Below are 24,157 nucleotides of genomic sequence, written 5' to 3' on the forward strand. Positions count from 1 at the left end.
ATACCCTTGCCCACCATCCCAGTGGCAACCTAGACCCCACCAGCACCTTTCAGTTCAGCAAGGAATTCAAGACCTTACTCTTCAGTCAATACCTACATTTTGCTTGGGGTCTTGGCTGGTGTAATCTGGGATGCTCTGTAAATCTATCAGTTTGCTCCAGGGCAAATCTTTTTAATTGTGACCTTGTGCCTCATTTCAAGAGTGGCGGTTCAGAAACAAGGGTGCCGGTAAGCTCATTGGCACCCTTGTTTCCAGACCGGCACACTATGAGTCTCCCTGCCGAGGCCGCTGTGCCAGGCAGGTCGTCCCAGGTAGGCAGAGTCATCACAGAAGCACTGGCACCATTAGGGGACTCCATGGGAATGGGGACTTACAAAAACCAGCGCCTGACTTCCTGCCCCGCCGGGAGTTGTCCCGGTAGCACCGGGAAGTCAGGCGCCGGATTCAGTGTTACAGGGTTACCGCCAACCTCGTAATGAGGCCCCTTTCAAATATTTTAAATGAACAAAATATTGTTTTGCATGCATTATCGTGATGTGTGTATGTTCAGTAAGGTTAGGACAAAATAATTCCACCTTAAAATACAACCAAAATTGTATAGGTGTAGTGTCATCCATGCTTTGCTTCTCAAAACTAAATCAGTGAAATCCATGTCATGTTATAGATGCAACCCAATATAAAAATCCTCCATTGCACATTTACAGCACTATGCTAAGGCCAATTCTCTTGATAACTGCCCGCCAGGCTTTTAGACAAGACAATCTGTACAACATTTTTCAAGCAGGCTTCGTGGCACTCAGCAGTACTTCTCATCGACATTTGCAATATTGTTTGATGCGTGATGTGCCCTCTTCCAGGATTCCACACCCTGAATCTGGGCGAGCTGCCAACCATACATTCATTTATTCCTATCGATCACATGCATGAAAAGAAACTCCGCCGCTCCACTCCTTCCATTGTATGGTGTTTGATGCAAGCTTCAATGTCCAAGCGTAGATATTCACCCACACTCAACATGTAGCATCATCCGCTGTCCTGCTGTGTCAGCACAAACTGCCTTGCCAAGATGGAACGCAGCACACTGTGTTGTGTTTAAACTCATATGCACATGTACACAGTTCACTTCAGAACATTAGTAGTGTAAAGGCAGGGCTGTAAGTGGGCCGGGCCTAGCCGGGGTTGAGACCCAGCAGTCTCCGGAAGGGGCTCCTGGGCTGGGGCCCTTCCGGGACCCACCCCTGACTAACCCCAGCCACACAACACCTCAGGCAGCCTGTGTAGCCGAAGCGCTGCACGGTTACACAGGCTGACTGCGGGTGTCAGCACTTTGGATTAGAAAAAATGTAAAGGCATTGCCTTTTCTTTTTTTGTTAACCGAAGTAGTGACATCTGCAGACAGCCCGTGTAACCGTGGCTTCAACTAGACGGGCTACCTGATGACTGTTTACTCAAAAGCAGGAGGAGGGCTGGTGGGCCCAGCTTTCCTATTGTTTCTGAGTGCAGAGTCATCATGTAAGAGACAGACCTTTCACTCAAGGAGCCCGAGGTTTTTAACCATACGGCTCCTTGAGTGAAAGGGCTGCCTGCTGCGTCTGAGAGCTGGGGCACACTAGTGTAACAACTTTGGTGTGCCCAGTCAGTCGTTTGTTTAAAAGGAAGGGCTGGACGCCCCATAGGTGATAATGGCCGTGCACCCCTAGCTCCCATGCTTTCACCCTCTCCCCCCTTAGGCAAGGGGGGCGTTTGTTAGGGGCGTGGCTTAAGTGCGCGCATACTAAGGCCACGCCCCCCAACGGGAGGCCCCCTCGAGTTAGCATCCCACTGGTTTCAACGATTCTGCCAGTGGTGCCTTTTTATATTTTACATTACTTTTTTGCCAATAAACAACCAGCCACCTGAGAAGCCTGTATGCTTTGCTTTTGCCTTATTTTGAAGAAAGGGAAGGGACCCTTTCCAACAGAGCCAAGAAGTTAATTATTCACGTTTTTGGGCCAGTTTATAAGGTGCACTAATTATTGATTAATGTATGTATTGTACATTTATAGAAGGTGTAATTAGAGAATCTTAACCAGCATTGTGAAATGTAGATCCCGGGAATGCATGTGAATCTTGCAAGAATAGAGATGTAGATTTTGCAGGGTGAAGGGCACTGATGTATTTTCTAATTTCTTACATTGGCTTTTAAAGTTTGCGCCTGTTCTCTGTGCATTTTGATACAGTTGCGTGTTTAAAAATATTTGTGTCTGTTTTAAAGCATGAGACCCTCTTTTAAATAAATAATCCTTGGCTTTAACTGGAGATACAGTCAGGTGCTAAATATTGCACTGTGGTCACCCTGCTGTGAAATATTAATTTATTTGCACGTATGCTATGCATACATTAATTTCACTATACTTACTGAAAAGTTGCTGATAATATTTCCCATGTAGACTTTTGTCCGATTCATAACAAGTTCACTTAAAACGTGCTCCTGCACATTGGTATCGTCTATATGGTATTGCTGATTTTTCATTTGTCCGACAAAAACAAATACTCTAAAAATGAAACCCATACAATCTCAGAATGTATTCAACCCACAGGTAATAACCCAAACAAAACTGTACATCACACAAAGCTTAAGGAACCTCTCGGCCCATTGGAGACTGCGCAGCCCTAAGACATTGGACACATTCTAAATGGATGTGTAATCAAGTTGACTTTGTAAAAAATGTAATACAATTAAATCAAATAAAAAAAAATGTTTAAAAAAAGGAACCTCTCTGTGGCCCAACACATAGAGCTGTGCACGTTCGGCCAGTTAGGCGGGTTCTCTCATCTGAACGTGTCATCCTCAGAGTGTGATGGAGCCTGCAAGTCTTCTCCCCCAGGCCTTTCTTCTCCTCCTTTCTGTTCCTCACTATATAAGGCCTGTTCTTCTGGGATTCTGCAGAACCAGCGAACCCTGTGCAGGTCCCATTGCACATCACTGCTCACTGCGCATGGAAATAAAGAGCTGCTATTACAGAAGCTGCATGCACGTTTCGCAAATGCGTGGTGTGCAGCCAGTGGCCCTGTTAGCTCGGGTGAACAGACTGGGGGAAAGGCGCATACATTGCGGAGGCACACGTTAGCTTTGGTCAGCACTGAGTTGACCCCCAGTTCCTCTATGCGGGGGCTCAGATTCTCCCCTCATTTGATCGGCGGGGTATTGTAAACAGGACGCACATGAATCAAATATGTTTCGAGTTAGTCATGCAGAAAGTAACACGGGGTCTACGCCGTAAAGATAGGGCCATGACGACAGTGAAAGGTATCTTGCATTTGAAAGCAAGCTTTTAGTGTCTGTGTGTGAGGCGCGCCTTTCTATTTTTATGAGGTGGCTGTCTCTGAAGGATGAGGTCACTGTCTTTAAATAACACAAATAATCCCATGGACTCCGATTCAATCACTGTTTCATTTACAGTGCCACCCATCCTCTCTCCCTCTTTCTCAAATACACACACACACACACACACACACAGTCACACACACACACACGCACTTGAAGAGAGTCTCATTTCCACACAAGTGGCCGAACAATTCATGTGATATTTTTGTTGCACTATATTGAAGTGTCATTTGCAGAGTCTGCATTATGCTCATGCTCTAATAAATTAATATTGGAACGTTGGAATATTTGGAGTTCCATCGCACACAATGCAGTGGCAGAGGGCTAAAATGAGGTGTTAATGGCCAACACAGGTGGCTTGCTCAGCTGCTAATGGCCTGATAAACCACGCTGATAGGCTCGAGTGAAACAAGGCCTTCACAGAGGGCTTACGTTCATTACAGGCTGTATTAGCCCCAAACAGGAGCCGGGTATGAAGCAACAGAAAAAAAAGAATTACAAGCAGGTGGTGCGGCGGGAAAATGATCACTCCAGGAAGGCGTCCCATGAAAGAGATGGACTCTTATGGAAGGAGGGAAGCTGCAGAGAAGAACTGCGAAACCACCCGCCCAAATCCAGAGGCTCATGGAAGTGACACACAGCAGGGAGCTGGCCTCGCACTGCGGCCTGAGAGGTGATGCAATATAATGGTGGCCGCAAGGGGATGCTGCAGAGTGGGAACACAGATATGCCAGCACCAGCCCACAGTAAATGGGCATCATCAAAAGGATTCTAGTGACATGGCTATGTCTTCTTTCCCAACAGTCCATGATTTGTTCTTTGTCGATTCCTTTTTTTTAACGAAACGTTCTATTCCCAATGGGTGGACTCTTCAATTAGCATTACAGCTGTCCGTCTTGGGCTATAACAGTTATTATATGCTCCCCTCAGACACAATGGTACAGGCCTATAACTCCCTCATGGGGAGTACGTATGATCCTGGGCAGCAAACTATAATATTATCACAATACTTCAACTTTTGTAGGAATATTTAGTCTTATGGAGTAGTTTCTACTGTTCACACGTTCCCCTATAGACAAACAGTCAATTAGGCATTCACCGTGATGCATGTTTTGGAGATACACAATTCCGAATTCGTACCATAACCCTGCTGGAAGGTTCTCAGAAGATGTTGTAAGGTGACATGTAGCACTAAGCCTCTGCCAGCCCCAAGACTAATGCACATGTCAATGCTTGCAAATATCAGTGGATTTGGAATCGCGTCAGACATATTAGTATTTGAAAAGGGACTTTTCTTTTGAAATGTTACTTGAAGAGAGTATGGCTGGCATTCAGGAATACAACAGGACATGAATGAAATAAGGGGAGGTCACATTTTCTATTTTCCTTCCTAACAGCTTTTCCGTAAGGTGAAACGAATCCTTCCTGAACATCGAGAGCCCACTGCTGGCTAAACCAAAAAGGACCCCCGCCCTCACGCCCTGCGCCCCACAACACTAAGTAGAATTCTTCTTAAACAGCAAGAGCCAAATGTGACAGCTAAACCAGAATTACCCCCCCCTCCACCCCCAACACTGGGGTGAATCATTCTTAAGCACCAAGAGACAAATGCTGGCTAAACCAGAAAACACCATCTTCGGAACACTATGGAGAATTCTTCAGCACTGAGAACAATTATTGGATAAAGCAGAAAGAGCCCGCACCCCAACACTGGGTAAAATCCTTCTTCAGCAGCGAGAGCCCAATTCTGGCTTAACCATAAAGATTCGGCACCCCAACATTGGGGAAATCCTTCTTGAGCAGCAAGGGCCCACTACTGGTTAAAACAGAAAGGTCCATCTCCCCAACACTGGGGAGAATCCTTCTTTGGCAGCTAAGAGCCAAATGCTGGCTAGCCCAGAAAAAACATCCCAGGAAAACTAGGGGGATTCCTTCTTCAGCCGCGACAGTCCAATGCTAGCTAAACCAGAAAGATTCAGTACCCCAACACTGGGGAGAAGCCTTCTTTAGCAGCGAAAGCCCAATGCTAGCAAAACCAGAATGATACAGCCTCAGGACACGAGGAAGAATCCTCCTTCAGCAGTGAGAGCCCAATGTAGGCTAACCCAGAAAGATCTAGACTCAGAATGAAGAATCCTTCTTCAGCAGCGAGAGCCCAATGCTGGCTTAAACAGAAAGATCTAGACCCAGAACACTCGGGGAATCCTTCTTAAGCAGTCACAGCCCACTAGTGGATACAAGAGAAAGATCTAGACCCAGAATACTGCAGGGAATCCTTCTTCAGCAGTTAGAGCCCACTGCTAGGTAAACCAGAAAGATCTAGACCCAGAACACTGGGGGGAATCCTTCTCCGGCAGCAAGAGCAACTACTGGATAAAACAGAAAGAATCGGCACCCCAACAATGGGAAAATTCATTCTTCAGCAGAGAGAGCCCACTACTGGCTAAACCAAAAAGATCTGGCACCCCAACACTGGGGAAATCCTTCTTCAGCAGTGAGAGCAATTACTGGATAAAACAGAAAAGTCTGGCACATCAACACTGGGGAAACTCCTTCTTCAGGAGCAAGAGCCTACTACTGGTTAAACCAGAAAGATCAGGCACCTCAACACTGGGGAAAATCCTTATTCAGCAGTGAGAGCACACTACTGGCTAAACCAGAAAGAGCCAGCACTCAAACACTAGGAGGAATCCTTCTTCAGCAGCGAAAGCCCACTACTGGCTAAACTGGAAAGATCGGCAGCCCAACACTGGGGAAAATACTTCTTCAGCAGCGAGAGCCCACTATTCGCTAAACTAGAAAGATCTGGCACCCCAACACTGGGAAAATCCTTCCTCAGAAGCAGGAGCCCCCTACTGGTTAAAGCAGAAAGATCTGGCACATCAACAATGTGGAAAATCCGTCTTCAGCAGTAAGAGCCTACTGCTGGTTTAAACAGAAAGATGTAGACCCAGAACACTGGGGGGATCCTTCTTCAGCAGCGAGAGCTACTGGATCAAACATAAAGATCGGGACCCAGAACACTGGGGGACTCCTTCTCCAGCAGCGAGAGCAACTACAGGATAAAACAGAAAGAATCGGCACCCCAACACTGGGAAAAATCATTCTTCAGCAGCGGGAGCCACTACTGGCTAAACCAGAAAGATCTGGCACCCCAACACTGCGAAAAATCCTTCTTTAGCAGTAAGAGCCTACTGCTGGCTTAAACAGAAAGATGTAGACCCAGAACACTGAGGGGATCCTTCTTCAGCAGCGAGAGCTACTGGATAAAACAGAAAGATCGAGACCTAGAACACTGGGGGACTCCTTCTCCAGCAGCGAGAGCAAATACTGGATAAAACAGAAAGAATCGGCACCCCAACACTGGGAAAAATCATTCTTCAGCAGCGGGAGCCCACTACTGGCTAAACCAGAAAGATCTGGCACACCAACACAGGTGAAAATCCTTCTTCAGCAGTGAGAGCCCACTACTGGCTAAACCAGAAATATCTGGCACCCCAACACTGCGAAAAATCCTTCTTCAACAGCGAGAGCCCACTACTGGCTAAAGCAGAATGATCTGGCACCCCAACACAGGTGAAAATCCTTCTTCAGCAGTGAGAGCCCAATACTGGCTAAACCGGAAATATCTGGCACCTCAACACTGGGGAACATCCTTCTCCAGCAGCGAGAGCCCACTACTGTCTAAGCCGGAAAGATCTGGCACCCCAACAATGGGGAAAATACTTCTTCAGCAGCAAGAGCCTACTACTTGTTAAACCAGAAAGATCTGGCATCTCAACACTAAGGAAAATCCCTTTTCTGCAGTGACAGCAACTACTGGATAAAACAGAAAGATCTGGCACCCCAATACCAGGGAAAATCCTTCTTCAGCAGTGAGAGCCCACTACTGGCTAAACCAGAAAGATCTGGGACCCCAACACTGGGGAAAATACTTCTTCAGCAGCAAGAGCTTACTACTTGTTAAACCAGAAAGATCTAGCACCTCAACACTGGGGAAAATCCTTCTTCAGCAGTGAGAGCAATTACTGGATAAAACTGAAAGATCTGGCACCTCAACACTGGGGAACATCCTTCTTCAGCAGCGAGAGCCCACTACTGGCTAAAGCAGAAAGATCTGGCACCCCAACACCAGGGAAAATCCTTCTTCAGCAGTTAGAGCCACTACTGGATAAAACAGAAAGATCTGGTACCTAAACACTGGGGGAAACCCTTATTCAGCAGTGAGAGCCAAATGCAGGCTAAACTGGAAAGATCCAGCACCCCAACACTGGGGAGAATCCTTATTCAGCAGCGAGACGCCCACTGCTTGCTAAAGCAGAACGATCCACCCTCAGTACACAAGGAAGAATCCTCCTTCAGTGGTGAGAGCCCACTGCTGGCTAAACCAGACAGATCCAGACCCAGAACACTGGGGGGCGGGGGTCCTTCTTCAGCAGAGCGAGCCCACAACTTATAAAACAGATAGATCTAGACCCTGAACACTGAGGGGAATCCTTCTTCAGCAGCGAGTGCCCACTGCTGGCTAAACCCGAAAGCTCTAGACTCCGAGAACACCAGGGAGAATCCTTCTTCAGCAGCAAGAGCCCAAAGCTGGCTTAGACAGAAAGATCTAGACCCAGAACTCTGGGGGAACACTTCTTCAGCAGCGAGAGCCCACTGCTGGCTAAACCAGACAGATCTAGACCTAGAACACTGGGGAGAATACATCTTCAGCAGCGAGTTCCAAATGCTGGCTTAAACAGATAGATCTAGGCCCAGAACACTGAGGGTAAACCTTCTCCAGCAGCGAGAGCCCACTGCTGGCTAAACCCAAAAGCTCTAGACTCGGAGAACACTGGGGAGAATCCTTCTTCAGCAGCAAGACCCCAAAGCTGGCTTAGACAGAAAGTTCTAGACCCAGAACAATGTGGGGACTCCTTCAGCAGTGAGAGCCCACTACTGGATACAACAGAGCGATCTAGACCCATAAAACTGAGGGGAATCCTTCTTCAGCAGTGTGAGCCCACTGCTGGCGAAACCAGAAAGCTTCTGTCCAGAACCAAGCTAGACTGCATAACAGGACTGCAGAACATCCCACCCCTGATGTTTGGGATTTCCTCGGAAATCAGTGCGCTTAAAGCTTCTCTTCTGTATATGCTAGGTGTGTAGACAGGAAGACATGTTTGGAACTAGCAAGAGACCTTTTTTCAGTAGTGACAAATATATTAAATGCATGTGAAGCTGGATTTGTGGCGGGGCATTCTTTGGAAAGTGTCTACTGTCTAGAATCCACCTGATGGTCATACCTCTGCTTTGACAATCAGTATTTAGACTGCGCATGCCTTGCAAGGCAGACCCAAAGAAAATAAAGGGTAGATGATAGAGGCTGTCCCGGAAGAGAATGCGCCTGACACCATAATCAGAGTGTCAGCCACTGCCGCCCACACCAACATTGTCAGCATTGTCAGCAGCAATACACCTACTAGCAGTAGCAGGGTCTCAACTGTTGCACGTCATTTATTGTCCTGCCCCAACCACCATTAGCATCATTATCACGCACATACCCAATACTATCACTAGGACCAACAGCCATATCCGAGACATACTATTATTTCATGGAGCAAGGTCTACTCATGATGGAAATATAATTACTTTCTATTTATAGTGTGGCATGCCCTTGCACTAGATGGTATATTTGCTGTTTGTGTATTGAGACCCACTTGCACTACCATAATTATTTTTTCTATGTCTAGTCTGAGCGGGCCTGGCACTAGAAATTATGTTTATGGTAGTTCAAATGTGAGGCACATCCCTAGGTGCAGTGTGAATGAGCCTCATTCTATAAATAGCATTTGATCCACTTCTAGCACAAGTGGTGTCTCCAGTGAAACATAGGGCCCGATTCATGGAATCCCTGCATAAACCCCACAAAGCTCCAGGTCTCGAAAACAACTCTTTGTGGCCCTACAGGCAAACTTCCCTCTGCACTCTCCACTTATTGTTTGATTCCAAAGCACATTCTTACACGACCCACAAAGATAACATAGCAAGAGACCAACCTTAGCGCAAACCTCTGCGTCCAACCTTGACCCACCATCCAGTAGCCCTGCGAAATCGCACAACCCCCCTCGTAAGTCAAGGCTGCACCACAGCAAAAATGTGCAAGCTCCCTCTGCAGGTGAATGTTGCACCCCTGTGAAAACCTGCAAGCTCCCTCGTAAGTGAAGACTGCACCCTTGCAAAAAATGCACAAGCTCCCTCGTAAGTGAAGGGTGCACCCCTGCGAAAATGCACAAGCCCCATCGTAAGTCAAGGCTGCACCCCTGCGGAAACGCGCGAGCACCATTGTAAATCAAGACTGCAAACCTGCGAAAACACGCAAGCTCCTTCGTTAGTGAAGGTTGCACCCCTGCGAAAATGTGCGAGCCCCATCATAAGTCAAGGCTGCATGGCTGCGAAAACCTGCAAACCCCCTCGTAAGTCAATACTGCACCCCTTCGAAACTGTGCGAGCCGCCACATAAATAACGGCTGTACCCCTGTGGATCTGCAAACTCTCCCCCTACTCCCAAGGCACTCAAACTGCTGTCATATACCCCTATTGCACATCAGTCCCCTCAAGCCCAGACACGACCCACCAGCTCCCCTCACCTCTGACACTATCCCAGTCAGCCCCCTGACAGGGCACCCCCCTTCCTACACCACCCTCAACAACACCACCACCCCCAGGCAACCCTCTCAAGTCCTCAAAGCACCTGTCATCACCTCTCACTTCCGCCACTACCCCAGGTTGCCCCCGCAAGTCCTGACACCACCCACCAGCCCCCTTCACCTCTGCCACTACCCCAGTCAGCCCCCTGACAGTACACCCTCCTCCCCACACTGCCCTCACCTCGACCACCACCAACTCAAGTCCTCACACCACCCACCAGCCCTCTCACCTCTGCTACTACCCCAGGCAGCCCCCTCAAGTCCTCACACCACCCACCAGTCCCCCTCACCTCTGCCAATACCCCAGGTAGTCCCCTGAAGTCCCGACATCACCCACCAGCCTCTGTCACCTCAGCCACTACCGCAGTCAGCCTCCTGATGGTACATCCTCCTCCCCACACTGCCCTCACCTCCACCACTATCCCAGGCAGCTCCCTCAAGTCCTCACACAACCCACCAGCCCCCCTCACCTCTGCCACAACCCCAGTCAGCCGCCTGACAGTACACCCCCGACCCCACACCGTCCTCACCTCTGCCACCACCCCAGGAGTCCCCCTTATGTCCTCACACCACCCACCAGCCCCCCACCTCCGTCGCTACCCCAGGCAGCCCCCTTATGTCCTGATACCACCCACCAGACCCCCTCACCTCCACCACCATCCCAGGCAACCCCCTGAAGTCCTCACACCACCCACCAGCCCCCCTCACCTCCACCACTACCCTAGGCAGCGCCTTCAAGTCCTCACACCACCCACAAGACCTCCTCACCTCAGCCACTACCCCAGTCCACCCCCTCAAGACCTCACACCACCCACCAACCCCCTCAACTCTGCTACTACCCCAGGCAGCCCCCTCAAGTCCTCACACCACCCACCAGTCCCCCTCACCTCTGCCAATACCCCAGGTAGTCCCCTGAAGTCCCGACATCACCCACCAGCCTCTGTCACCTCAGCCACTACCGCAGTCAGCCTCCTGATGGTACATCCTCCTCCCCACACTGCCCTCACCTCCACCACTATCCCAGGCAGCTCCCTCAAGTCCTCACACAACCCACCAGCCCCCCTCACCTCTGCCACAACCCCAGTCAGCCCCCTGACAGGGCACCCCCCTCCCTACACCACCCTCAACAACACCACCACCCCCAGGCAACCCTCTCAAGTCCTCACAGCACCTGTCATCACTCCTCACTTCCGCCACTACCCCAGGTTGCCCCCGCAAGTCCTGACACCACCCACCAGCCCCCTGCACCTCTGCCACTACCCCAGTCAGCCCCCTGACAGTACACCCTCCTCCCCACACTGCCCTCACCTCGACCACCACCAACTCAAGTCCTCACACCACCCACCAGCCCCCTCACCTCTGCTACTACCCCAGGCAGCCCCCTCAAGTCCTCACACCACCCACCAGTCCCCTTCACCTCTGCCAATACCCCAGGTAGTCCCCTGAAGTCCCGACATCACCCACCAGCCTCTGTCACCTCAGCCACTACCGCAGTCAGCCTCCCGATGGTACATCCTCCTCCCCACACTGCCCTCACCTCCACCACTATCCCAGGCAGCTCCCTCAAGTCCTCACACAACCCACCAGCCCCCCTCACCTCTGCCACAACCCCAGTCAGCCACCTGACAGTACACCCCCGACCCCACACCGTCCTCACCTCTGCCACCACCCCAGGAGTCCCCCTTATGTCCTCACACCACCCACCAGCCCCCCTCACCTCCGTCGCTACCCCAGGCAGCCCCCTTATGTCCTGATACCACCCACCAGACCCCCTCACCTCCACCACCATCCCAGGCAACCCCCTGAAGTCCTCACACCACCCACCAGCCCCCCTCACCTCCACCACTACCCTAGGCAGCGCCTTCAAGTCCTCACACCACCCACAAGACCTCCTCACCTCAGCCACTACCCCAGTCCACCCCCTCAAGACCTCACACCACCCACCAACCCCATCAACTCTGCCACTACCCCAGGCAATCCCCTCAAGTCCTGACATCACCCACCAGACACCCTCACCTCTGCCACTACCACAGACAGCCCTCTCAAGTCATGACACCACCCACCAGCCCCCTCATATCCACCACTACTCGAGTCAAGCCCCTGACAGTACACTCCCCTCCACACACCACCCTCACTTTCGCCACTACACCAGGCAGCTCCCTCAAGTCCTCACACAACCCACCAGCCCCCCTCACCTCTGCCACAGCCCCAGTCAGCCGCCTGACAGTACACCCCCCACCCCACACCGCCCTCACCTCCACCACCACCCCAGGAATTCCCCTCAATTCCTCACACCACCCACCAGCCCCCCTCACATTCGCCACTACCACAGGCATCTCCCTCAAGTCCCCACACAACCCACCAGCCCCCCTCACCTCTGCCACAACCACAGGCAGCCACGTCAAGTCCTGATGCCACCGACCAGCCCCCCTACCCTCCACCACTACCCCAGTCATCCACCTGACAGTATACCCCCCACCACCTGCCTCACCTCCGCCACCACCCCAGGAATCCCCCTCAAGTCCTCACACCAGCCCCCCCACCTCCACCACTACCCTAGGCAGCGCTCTCAAGTCCTCACACCACCCAAAAGCCCCCCTCACCTCCACCACAACCCCAGGAAGCCACCTCAAGTCCTGATGCCACCCACCAGCCCCCTACTCTCCACCACTACCCCAGTAAGCCGCCTGACAGTACACTCCGCTCCCCACAACACCCTCACATTGGCCACTACCCCTGGCAACTCCATCAAGTCCTCACACCACCCGCCCCCCTCACCTCCACCACTACCCTAGGCAGCACTCTCAAGTCCTCACACCACCCACAAGCCCCCTCAAGTCCACCACTACCCCAGGCCGCCCCTCAAGTCCTCACACCAACCACCAGACCCATCATCTCTGCCACTAACCCAGGCAACCCCCTGAAGTCCTGAAACCACCCACCAGCCCCCCCCACCTCCACTAATACCCCAGACAGCCCCCTCAAGTCCTGACACCACCCAACAGCCCCCCTAACCTCAGCCACTATCCCAGGCAGCCCCCTTCAAGTCCTCACACCACCCACCAGCCCCCTCACCTTCACCACTACTCCAGGTAGCCCTGTTGAATCCTGAGACCACCCTCCAACCACCCTCACATCCGTCACTACCCCAGGTAGACCCCTCAAGTCCTCACACCACCCACCAGACCCCCACACCTCTGCCACTACCCCCAGGCAGCCCCCTCAAGTCTTGCCACCACCCACCAACCCCTTCACCTTCGCCACTACCCCAGGCAGCCCCCTCAAGTCCTCACACCACCCACCAGCCCCCCTCACCTCAGCCACTACCCCAAGCAGCCCCTCCAAGTCCTCACACCACTCACCAGCCCTCCTCACCTATTCCACTACCCCAGTCAGCCCCCTGACAGTATCCGACCTTACCAGTCCAATGCATGGCTGTAACCTACCCGAACCTCTGCGTTCTGCCTTAACCATAAAGCGGACCTACAACATGTCCACCACCAACAAGATCAACTGGAAGCACTGAATATCAATCCAGGACTGGAGCATCCCCTGTCACACCCTGGCAGACCTGAATCTACAGCACCTCAACTGAACAGCGCAATATTGCACCAACAACCCTGTGGCCACCCCAACCACATGTGAAATGTGAATTCAATGCAAAGTGTCATGTGCATGTTAGCTATGAGTCATTGAAAAGGCATCACAGCACAGCAACTTTGGGAAGATCCACAGAAAATGACTAGGTGTGTTGCAGCCTGAGCATAAGTAACCTGCGCCTTGAAACACTTGTGTATAGGCGCGTTATACCTTCCATATCATATCATATAACCCGGGTGGCAAAGTCCCTGTCAGGAACGACAACATGACAGGCCTGTGAATGGGTGATGGGAGGTCGGTCAGAGAGTGCATGACTCGGTGAGACAGGAAATGCATGCTGCCACACAGAAATAGCAAACATGGGACACAAATGTATTACAAGTGGCAGAGATGGGGCAAGACCTGAGAGCAGGCAGTGTGTGTCTGCACATGCTGGTGGACGTTTGAGCATGACATGGGAGTGACACATCAATGAAATAACAGATGTGCAAGTGATGTGTCCATGCCACTCATCCACAGTGAGCCCAACTCCCACTGCAGCACCCACAATGATAAATGCACACTACTTTGAATAGAGTGTGGGCACATACACAATTCGAAACATGTGCAAAGGGGACACATGAGCAACAGTGGACTTGAAATAAAAACAATGTGAAAATGTGCAAATACACATCAACAGGTGCCATTCCATCCACAATGAGAGTCAACCACAAAATACATAACACATCCACACATCACAGCAACCATACCCGTATATGCATCATCACACACATACAGCAGATGTTCTCCACGACCAACAACACTGGCACACTGATGCAAAACATGCAGTGATTCTGCACATGCAATGGAAAATGAAAACCATCCAGTGCTGCCTCCAGTCGTCTGATGTACTCACCGCCACATGTCAGGCACATGTGGAACACTCCACCCACAAACATCAAAGCAACAACATGACACATACAGGCACGCTACAATACACATGAACTGCAATGAAGACATGCACTGTATGAAATGTAAATGATAAAAAATGCAGACACAAAATTTAAATGTATGAAGCGTGGAATGTACTCAAATAAAACCGGTATTGAATTAAACTATATACAACAAAAACTGTTAAGGAATGTTCAAGAAGTCTGGGATAAATCAAGAAAACTGAAATGAAACCTATATCTAAATAACTATGTACAAAGGCAGCGGGCTAGTGCCCCTCACCAATCTCGGTGCCTAGGATGTACACTGAGAAGGTGTCATCCTATAAGCAATCTGCAGACTCAACAAGACAAAGAGATGACTATAGTGGCTGTTGCTGGTCCCTGGGTCCACTGAGCACCAGTCATCACATATAGCTAGTACTCGTAAGTCCGATAGAACAGAACTGATGTAACTGTACAACGAGAAGGTATCTTCCAATAAACAATGGCAAACTCAACAAGACACAGGGATGACACTGCCAAGCAGGGAAACACAACCTCAAGCCTAGTTATCTGAACAAATTATGCGCTAGACTGAGAATCTCTCTCGGAGGACCAATGCTCTGAACCTGTAGAATCGATATGGTCAGCTCAGCGGGCACTGGAAGGTAATCGGAAATAGGGGTTTCCCAACAATCCGCACAGCCACTCACACATACTGATATGCTCACTCTCTCCTCTACACCAACAAACAATAGAATGTAGCTATACCCCTAGATTAATTTCGGCCTAGCTGCACACATAACTACACACCTCCATGAAAACCTCAACGATCTTTAGAATGCAGCTATACCCCACGAAAGAAAATCAGCCTAGCTGCTCACATAATCTCATACACAAGCTCGACCACTGCCAGAATACGACCTCTGAGGTCAACGGCTTTGCTGCACATATTCTACTGACCTCACACAACCACTGCATCATGCATAGCCTTAGAAGGCAGCTACACACCACTTAAACTGCACTGGCTGCACACATACTGAGTGCACCCAAGCACTATTTACTTCCCTACTCTCTACACTGACCTGGACTACGGTCCCCAAGTGTGTTTAACCCACAGCGCTTTGAGATCCTACCAATGGTATATAAGGCACTATACAAATGCACAATGACATAACATAACATAACTTGCGCCTTCCATGCCTGCTGCCTCCCTGTCAGCAGTTGCCATTTGTACTGCCTGAACATGGAAGAAATGCATTCAATGCCCACACTTGGTATTCCTGCCTCATAGTTTCCACCTGCCTCCTTGGGGTGGTTTGCCCTGCGACAGTCTGCCTCCTTGTATTTGCCACCTACTGCCACAACGCCCAGTGAACTCTCTGTCAGTATGCCCTATGATGTGATGACACCTACACTACTCCGAGGTTCCTGCTGACCCTCCTTTGCCTGTGCCTGTGTCGGTGCCTGAGTAGGCACTGTGACCACTTCAGTTGACGTAATTGAACTCCCACCTCAGACGGGGACGTTAGCGCCACCAGACGGGGCATTGGGGGTGGGACTGGTGCACAAGGGGCCGTGCAGGTGTGTGTGCTGGAAGGCACCCCAGAGGATGACTGGCGCACAAAGGAGGAAGCCGTGGAGGGGGTGGTGGCAGTAAACAGCCCATGGAGCCCACCAGAGAACAGGCCTGCTGCCAGCAAGGCCATGAGGCAACACAGCTCTTTGTGATAATGGGCAAGCATACCATGAGTAGCCTGCCCATCATCGCGAATGACTGTGGTCTGCCTCATGAGGCTGGCCAGCAGGGGCAGCACCTGATCCCTGATCGATACATCAGCTGGTAAGTGGATGCTGGTCTGGCTGGAGGCATCTCAGAAAGTGCGCACTGCTGCATCCAATGTCCCATGGACTGGATTTTGAACAGGCACCTCGACAGTGCCCTGCACAGTCTCATGCCTCGGGACATGGTTGCAGCATGGACACCCATCTCAACACCCCCTCCTGATCCCATTGACTGGGCTGTAGTAATGGTCTGGAGGGTTGCCCAGAGCAATGCCAGAGGATAAGTTCATTCTAAACCTTCCAGCCATCACCTCTTTCTTTTTGCTTTGTCACCTCGAGTGGGACGGGTGTACCCAGACGTGGATCCCGTGCCTGCTGGGCTGCTGGGCCTAGAGACCTAAGCTACTCCTCACTGATGAGGCCAAACAAAGCCGAAATATGTTTGGGGATGCTTGTGGTCCCATGCAAAAGGGATGTGACCTAGCAGTTTGGGCTGGACTGCCCCCTTTGGGGTGGGATCAAGCCTGATTTGCATATAGTCTTTCCCCTTCTGTAATGGCTTGGAAGCCAAAGAGCAATGGTCTGGAGGGTTGCCCAGAGAAATGCCAGAGGTTAGGATTCATTCTAAACCTTCCAGCCATCACCTCTTTCTTTTTGCACACAATCACATCAAACAACATGTCTCCCTCACAGCCCGACCTTTGAGCATGCAACCCATACATGCATCCATTGCACAGGCACACTTGAGTAGGCCATAGCCCCAATCACATAAACATGGCATGCACACACATCAACTCAGAGTACATATGGAGCGCACACATCAACTCAGAGTTCACATGCAGCGCTATGACAGATCACATCAAAGTCCACGAAATGACAATGCCACAACTTGACTTCACCAAAAATCCAAATGCACATGTCTCCTCCAGATGTAGAGGGTGTATAGCCACACATTGCAATTGTCCACACAACATCATGTCCATCATGCATGCACCTGACCTGGGCACCACATCCTCATCTGGCACCCTTGCCGTCCAAGCAAGTCTAACCATCAAGTGTCGTTGCATGGGCACGTTTTGCACAACTGTACAACTAAACACACTGCAAATACCAGCGCATGTCCATTCAACAGATGTCACACTTCACATATGGGGATCATTGTCTGGGGACTGCATGCCACTGTGTATCACTGAAACACATATGCTGCAACATAAGGGTGTAACTGCAAACATGCAACAAATGCACAACACACATGCACTGTATAGCAGTTCACCACATGGCTAATCACCAGCAGACTCCAGGCACTGTTTTCAATCACAGATCTAAGTATGTAGCTCTGGGAAGAACCTCACCAGGACTTGCATGTTGTTGAATGAAAACCTGCACCTGCCTGCACAGTGCACCTCCATGGTTACACCGGCCTTCAGGATGCACAAGGCCTTGGTGTGGGTCCTGGATTTGAGGTCCTCCCAGCACTTATGGGCGCTCTTGGTGCAGCGGACTTCCACCCCCTCTGCGTTGATGGCAGATGTTTTGTACCCCCCAGATCTGCTGGCGTCCTTCCTTGTCGCGTTGCTTCTTTGGGTCGAAGAGGGCATCATAGTTCTCCAGGATTTATAAAGCGCACCTTGTGCACCAGGATGCCAACTTCCTTGGAGCTGAATTTGGCAGCCCTCTGCCTCGCTGCAATGGGGTTGCCTCTCTGGTCAGAGGAAGATGGTGCAGACATGGCAACCCCCGAGGCAGGTGTGGGTGGGCAAAGTGGTCCTGTAGATGGGCTGTGGATCAGTGGTGGTGAAATGGAAAGGTGGGAGTCCGACATGGCAGCTGAGGTAGTCACAGGGACACAGGCAATGACAAGTCAGTAGGCACTCCCAAAGCAGTGCAGGTGGGCAACAGGCACCCACACTGGACAAGCAGCAGTAGATGGCAAGGTGGGAGGCAGCACGTGGGCGGAAAAGGCAGGAAAAGTGGCACAGAGGCAGGAGAGTGGGTTCTTCCGTGTCTAGCTACAAAGGCAGCCTAAAACAGAGTAAAGGCCCTTAGCGCATATGTTACGTGACATGCGATGTACGCAGAGTGCCTACGCTGCTCATGGCATTGACAGAAATACATAAGAACATGGATGAGTGACACTGGTTGTGTGCATGAAGGAATGAAGATGGACAAGTATTGTTTACACGTATTTGGGAGTGCTGCGCAATCCAGTCCCTTCAGGTACCATATACCGTATTTTTACTTTTGGGGGTCACCAATGTGCATACACGCATGTTTTTTTATCCATTTTGAGGCCTGCGGTGTGCCGTGTACACAATTCTTGGTTTCGGGGTCCCTCTGCGTATCACATACCGCTTTTTTCACTTTTCAGAAGCTTTCTGGGTATCGCTTATGCAATTTATGAGTGTTGGGGTACCTCTGTGTATCGCATGCCGCTTTTGTTCACTTTTTGGAAGCTTGCCAGGTATCGTGTATGCACTTTTTGAATGTTGGGGGTACCTCTGCGTATCACATAAAGCTTTTTTTTACTTTTCAGACATTTTCCCGGTATCGTGTACACAATTTTTGAGTGTTGGGGTGCAACTGCGTATTGCGTACCAATTTCTTTCACTTTTCCAAAGCTTTCCAGGGATCACGTACGTAATTCATGAGTATTGGGGTGCCACTGAATATTGCATACTGTTTTCTTTCACTTTGGGGTACATTGGAGCCTTTCTGGACCACGCATCTACATCACACATCACATAGACTATTCCCTTCCTCATTTTGGCCAGAATAAGACCTTGGTGTGCCTTTCATTTATCCTTTAAACCTGAAATATGAATGCAAAGGCCCCAAAAGGGAATTGGAGCAGATCGGGTCGAAGTCAGGGACGTGGTGAGACGATATCTGCCCCAACCCAATGGGTTAGGGACGTGGTGAGGACACATCTGCCACAGCCCGAGGAGGACGTGGAAGGCACCAGTCCACAGGTAACCCGGCACCTGGACATCAACATGGTCCCAGCTAGACAGTTGCAGCACCACCACCTAGGGCCCGTGGGGCCAAGAAGGGACACCCTGCAGAGCAGGAAGAGGCTCCAACCCAAGACATGGCACAGGAGACTGGTCCGCAGAGGAAGAGGCGCGTCACTGATGAGGAGATCCAGATCCTCATCGACTACTTGACCGATTACTATCCTGAGATGTGCCAGTATGCTGGGAGCACCCATACACCCGCACAACGGATGGTACATTGGCATCGGGTCACAGACCAGATCAACACCTTAGGTGTGGAGATGTGCACTGCTGGACAGTTTTGTGATTCAGTGGAATGATCTCACATGTAGGACCCAGCACAAGCTCAGTGTCAACCTTGCCTCTTCAATGATCACTGGAGAAGGGGGACAAGAGGAGGCGCAACTGACACTGCATGAAGAGGCCAAAAGTCAATTAATCGCCCTTAAGCAGGTGTAAGGCATGGGAGGCTCGGAGGACTATGTGTGGTACATGTCTGTGTGACAGTACACATCACCCACAGGGTACTCCTCTGTTTCATGGGCAAGAAATGACACACCTACATGTAATGTTGTTTGCTACATTCTTGCAATGTGTTACTTGGCACTGCTCAACAGGTACATACACGAGATGTTGACCAATCACATCATTTCATGCTGAGTTGCATGTATAATATGTCACCTGCTCCTATGGGATGCCTTGTCATGATGCATATCAGAGCTGTCTGTCAACACGCCCTGTGGTGTGGCCAGAGTGGCTGTGCATCAGTGCCCACAGACCACTGCACTGAGTTGCTGGCATGATGTTGATGCAATAACACTTGTGTGGTTTAAGGGGTTACACCATACCCTACATGGCGAACAATAACGGATTGGTGGGTTGTCATGCGGAGGTTGCCATCCTTGCAACCTGAAAATGAATTGTTCGTAGATGGCCCATGTGAAAGGTATGGGCATTATAAATGGCAACTTCAAATTAGAAGCACCTGTCTGACATTAAAGGCCTGTTTGTGCTAGTTCATACCTGATGGGCACATGCCTTGTCACTACCATCATAGTGCTGTACAGTTGCACGGACATTGGACTGTCTGTGTACTTCATACATGCATACTTGTCCATACTTGTATCATCTGTTTGATAAGGTAAGACATGCCAGCTACATCGGCCACTCAGATGTGGCATGGTGGCTTGGTTGCTTCTTTTGTCATGTGATCAGTATTTGAGACGTTGCTAGTTTTCAGTCCGAGCATGTACGGTCATGAACAATGACCCATCATCGTGGGATGTTGTACAAAGACAGGAACTGCATCACAAACAAGCACACCTACACCGGAGACATTACTGTAGAGATTGCTTGTTACTCTGACATGCTACTCCTGTACCTTGTATGACCTTCATCACTATGTCCAACAAAGGTGCCTCAGGTTTTATGGGCTCCACATTTTCACATACACAGCCTGCGTACCAGCATGGGCGGAGCATCAGCAAAAGGGCTGGATCATGCTACTGTCATGAGGATGACATGCAGCTCTCATCCAAGCCTCATTCCTCTGCCTCCCTCTCGCCTCTCTCATTCATGACTACCTGTCTGCAATACAGGCATGGTGTACTGCTAAAAATCTCTGCCTCAATGGCAGTAACACAGAGAACCTTCTCATTGGGACCCCTGCACCCTCTTTCCCTCCCACACTCTGGCCACCCTCCATGGGCCCACTCCCCTCAACTTCTTGTGAGTCAACAAACCTTGGTGTGATCTTCGATTCCTCTTTCCTTCACTATTCGCATCATGGGCCACTTTTAGCTGAGCCTCCTCAAAGGCATTTTCCCTTTCCTCACCTCCCCTCAGGACCTCAAAGTCTCCAGAGTTCATGCTGAATGCCCACTTCGCCCCATTCAACTAATCCAGAAAATAAGTGCAAGACTCTTCCTTGGTCTCCTCAAGTGCATCTGTCCAGTCCTGTAATCTCTCCACTGGCTCCAGGTTGCTTCCAGGATCCAGTTCCAGGAGGCCCTCTACATCATCTTTAAAGCACACAAATGAACATGATCAAGGAACCAAACAACACACGCACTCCTGTAGTGAATGCACACATTTTTTGTGATGGTTATTATCAGTGACAAAATTAATTATAATCACAGTGTAATACATTTACAGATCAAATACAATCACAGGGAAAATTGATTTGAAACAGAGGGAAAGGTCATCAGATGATGAAGGTAATGCTCGACCAAGGACAATCCCTTGGGTGAATGTTTAGACAACAAGTACAAGCCCTGGCACCATAGAGGGAACACATGGGCAATATAACAAACAGTACACAGTGCTAACAAGCACGACAATGAAACAGTGGATAGATTCAAAGACTGAGGATGAAAAGTCCACACAACTGTGTTTTGGCCATGAACAGCTGCAGTAATAGCCTATCTTTAAAGGCCTTCATCAGGACGGAGTAGTAGAGAGGGAGGGGTTTCCCGTGAATTTGTGTCCAAATGGAACCACGAATAGAAGTTGCAGGACCGTCTGGTGTTTACTCAGCGGATCAGAAAGATATATATTCTTAGGTAAGGTCCAATCTTGGTTGCGAAGCTGCAAACGCCTTGAGTGGGTGTGGAGTAGTCAAAGAAGGGTCACGCAACCTCTCCTGTGCGCTTATCAGTCGCACCTTGTCTACACGCTGTGAGCAATCTGCTTAACTGGCAGGCCCTCCGGCGACGCTGTATCATTTACCAGCCTTTCTGTGGCTTGGGACACCTCTACATCCAGCTCTCCATAAATACCTCCCTGCTAGGGCCCTCCAGTCATCTGGCTGCAAGTCTGTGCCGATCCGAAGCTTTGCGAAGCTAAGAGTGAGGGGTAGATACCACTCCTCTGCATGTGCCTCCCTCTTGAACGGCCTCCCTGCCCCTCTCATACTTCACCCGGATCTCTTTAAGTGCCGGAAGCTTCTTAGGACCTTCCCATTGCCTTCTTACTTTGCTCTCCCCCTGCCCTGCTAATGTCCCCGTCTGCCTTTTGACTGGCTGCCTGGTTCTTACAGAGTCTTACAGGGAACCTGGCCCCCCATACTCCAGTATGCCCTTGCACTTGGTCTCCCCTGACCACCCCCCTTAACCTGCACTTTCCCTTCTGGGCCCCTCCCAGCACTGGCTTGGCTGGGCCTGCACACCTGCAGCCCTTACATCCCCTACCTTACACTTTCTTTGTGGACATCCTTCCCCTCTTCTCCCTGCTTTCCCTGGCTCTGTCCACCTGGCCTCCCCAGGCACTCACTTTATCACACTGGCACTTTTGCCCTGACTTGCACTCCCCTTCCGTCTGCTCTTCTTATACTGCACTTGCACAATCCAAATATCCCAAGGCCTTCTAGGACCTATTTCTTTGTTGTCCTCCCTGTTCCCCCACCCTCATGTCCTGTTGTGGCTCGAAACATATCTTGTTTAGGCACATTGTGAATACCCAATAACCATCATGGAATAAATGCTTCTAATGACAGTGCTTGCATCTGCGTCTCCTCTTTTGGCGAGGTGGCAAGGGTATTTGTTACAGTGGAATACTACTTTTGAGAAAGAATCGGTGATTGATGCATGTGTCCAGTATGCCACACTCGTGGTAGATGCTTATGTCAAAGTTCCCAGTCTACTATTTGCATCACTATTGGTGTAGTGCTGGTGCAAGGGGATAACAAGTTTATGGGGCCACACAGGGCAGGAACAAATATGCAGTTCAACATACACCTATGATGTGCAGTAACAGTTGCCATTGTATGAGTTGGCAGTTGCCGTTGCATGAAAGTGTCATACATAACGACAGTCAATTATGTTGTGCACTCAGTCATGGCCAGTCAGCGACTAGCACATAATGTGACTATGTCATGTACATTCCACTGTCATCACACAACATGTCAATTTACAATGCATATTCCTGACTTCTGCTAGGAATGCAGCAGGGAACTCACGCCCACGTGGGGCACCACACAGGGTGCAGGGAGGACTTGTGTCATCATTGATGTGACACAGAAGACAGTAACAGTCATATGTGTGGTCAATTGTCTGACAGGCACAGAGGGACCAACACTGTGAGGGCGTGAATCAGACAGTGCACATATCTTTGCAGCACACGTGTCACATGGTTCATTGTACACGGAGTACGCGCTGCACAATGACACAATGGACTGTGCGGTCTTCGTCAGGGTTCATGGTTGCATTAAGGTGACATGTGGCAGTGTTTGTCATGTTTGGTGGATGGAGTGGATGTCAATGGTGATGGAATGCATGTATGCTGTGTCCCAATGCATCCACTGTAGCACTTTTCCAAGGATGTCACTGTTTGCCATCTGAGGCCTGAGGCATCAGTAGTGATGGTGGAAAATGGTAGAACAGTCTACATGTGTGTATTGACTAGACATGGTTCACCAGTTCTCTGTTCAAATCATGAATTGTGTGTCACATGTTGTTCGTGTTAGTATCTGTGGATTCTGGTGGCCAACTAATGTCATGTGATGTCCTTCTGTATTACAATGAGCCATATGCAGTACTTGTTCCTGCTGTGTGTGCTGACATCCGTGAATGTGTACGCCATCATTGTACGTAAATGTGTCCACTGATGACAAGGACAGGACTAGGGGGTGGGGACTTGTCAGAAAAAGACATACATCTCTGGCCTACAGCTCATAGTGTGAGAATTTGCAGTGGCAGATGCTTGCTTTCGCTGTCATTCTGTGTCTATCTGCACTGTGATGCACATGTGCATTTGTGTCTGGAGGCACATGATTCAAAATGTATTTTTCTGTCCATGTGCAGGTGAGGATGC

Source organism: Ambystoma mexicanum, chromosome 3p (genome assembly GCF_040938575.1).
Source record: "Ambystoma mexicanum isolate Mex_15411 chromosome 3p, UKY_AmexF1_1, whole genome shotgun sequence".
NCBI lineage: Eukaryota > Metazoa > Chordata > Amphibia > Caudata > Ambystomatidae > Ambystoma > Ambystoma mexicanum.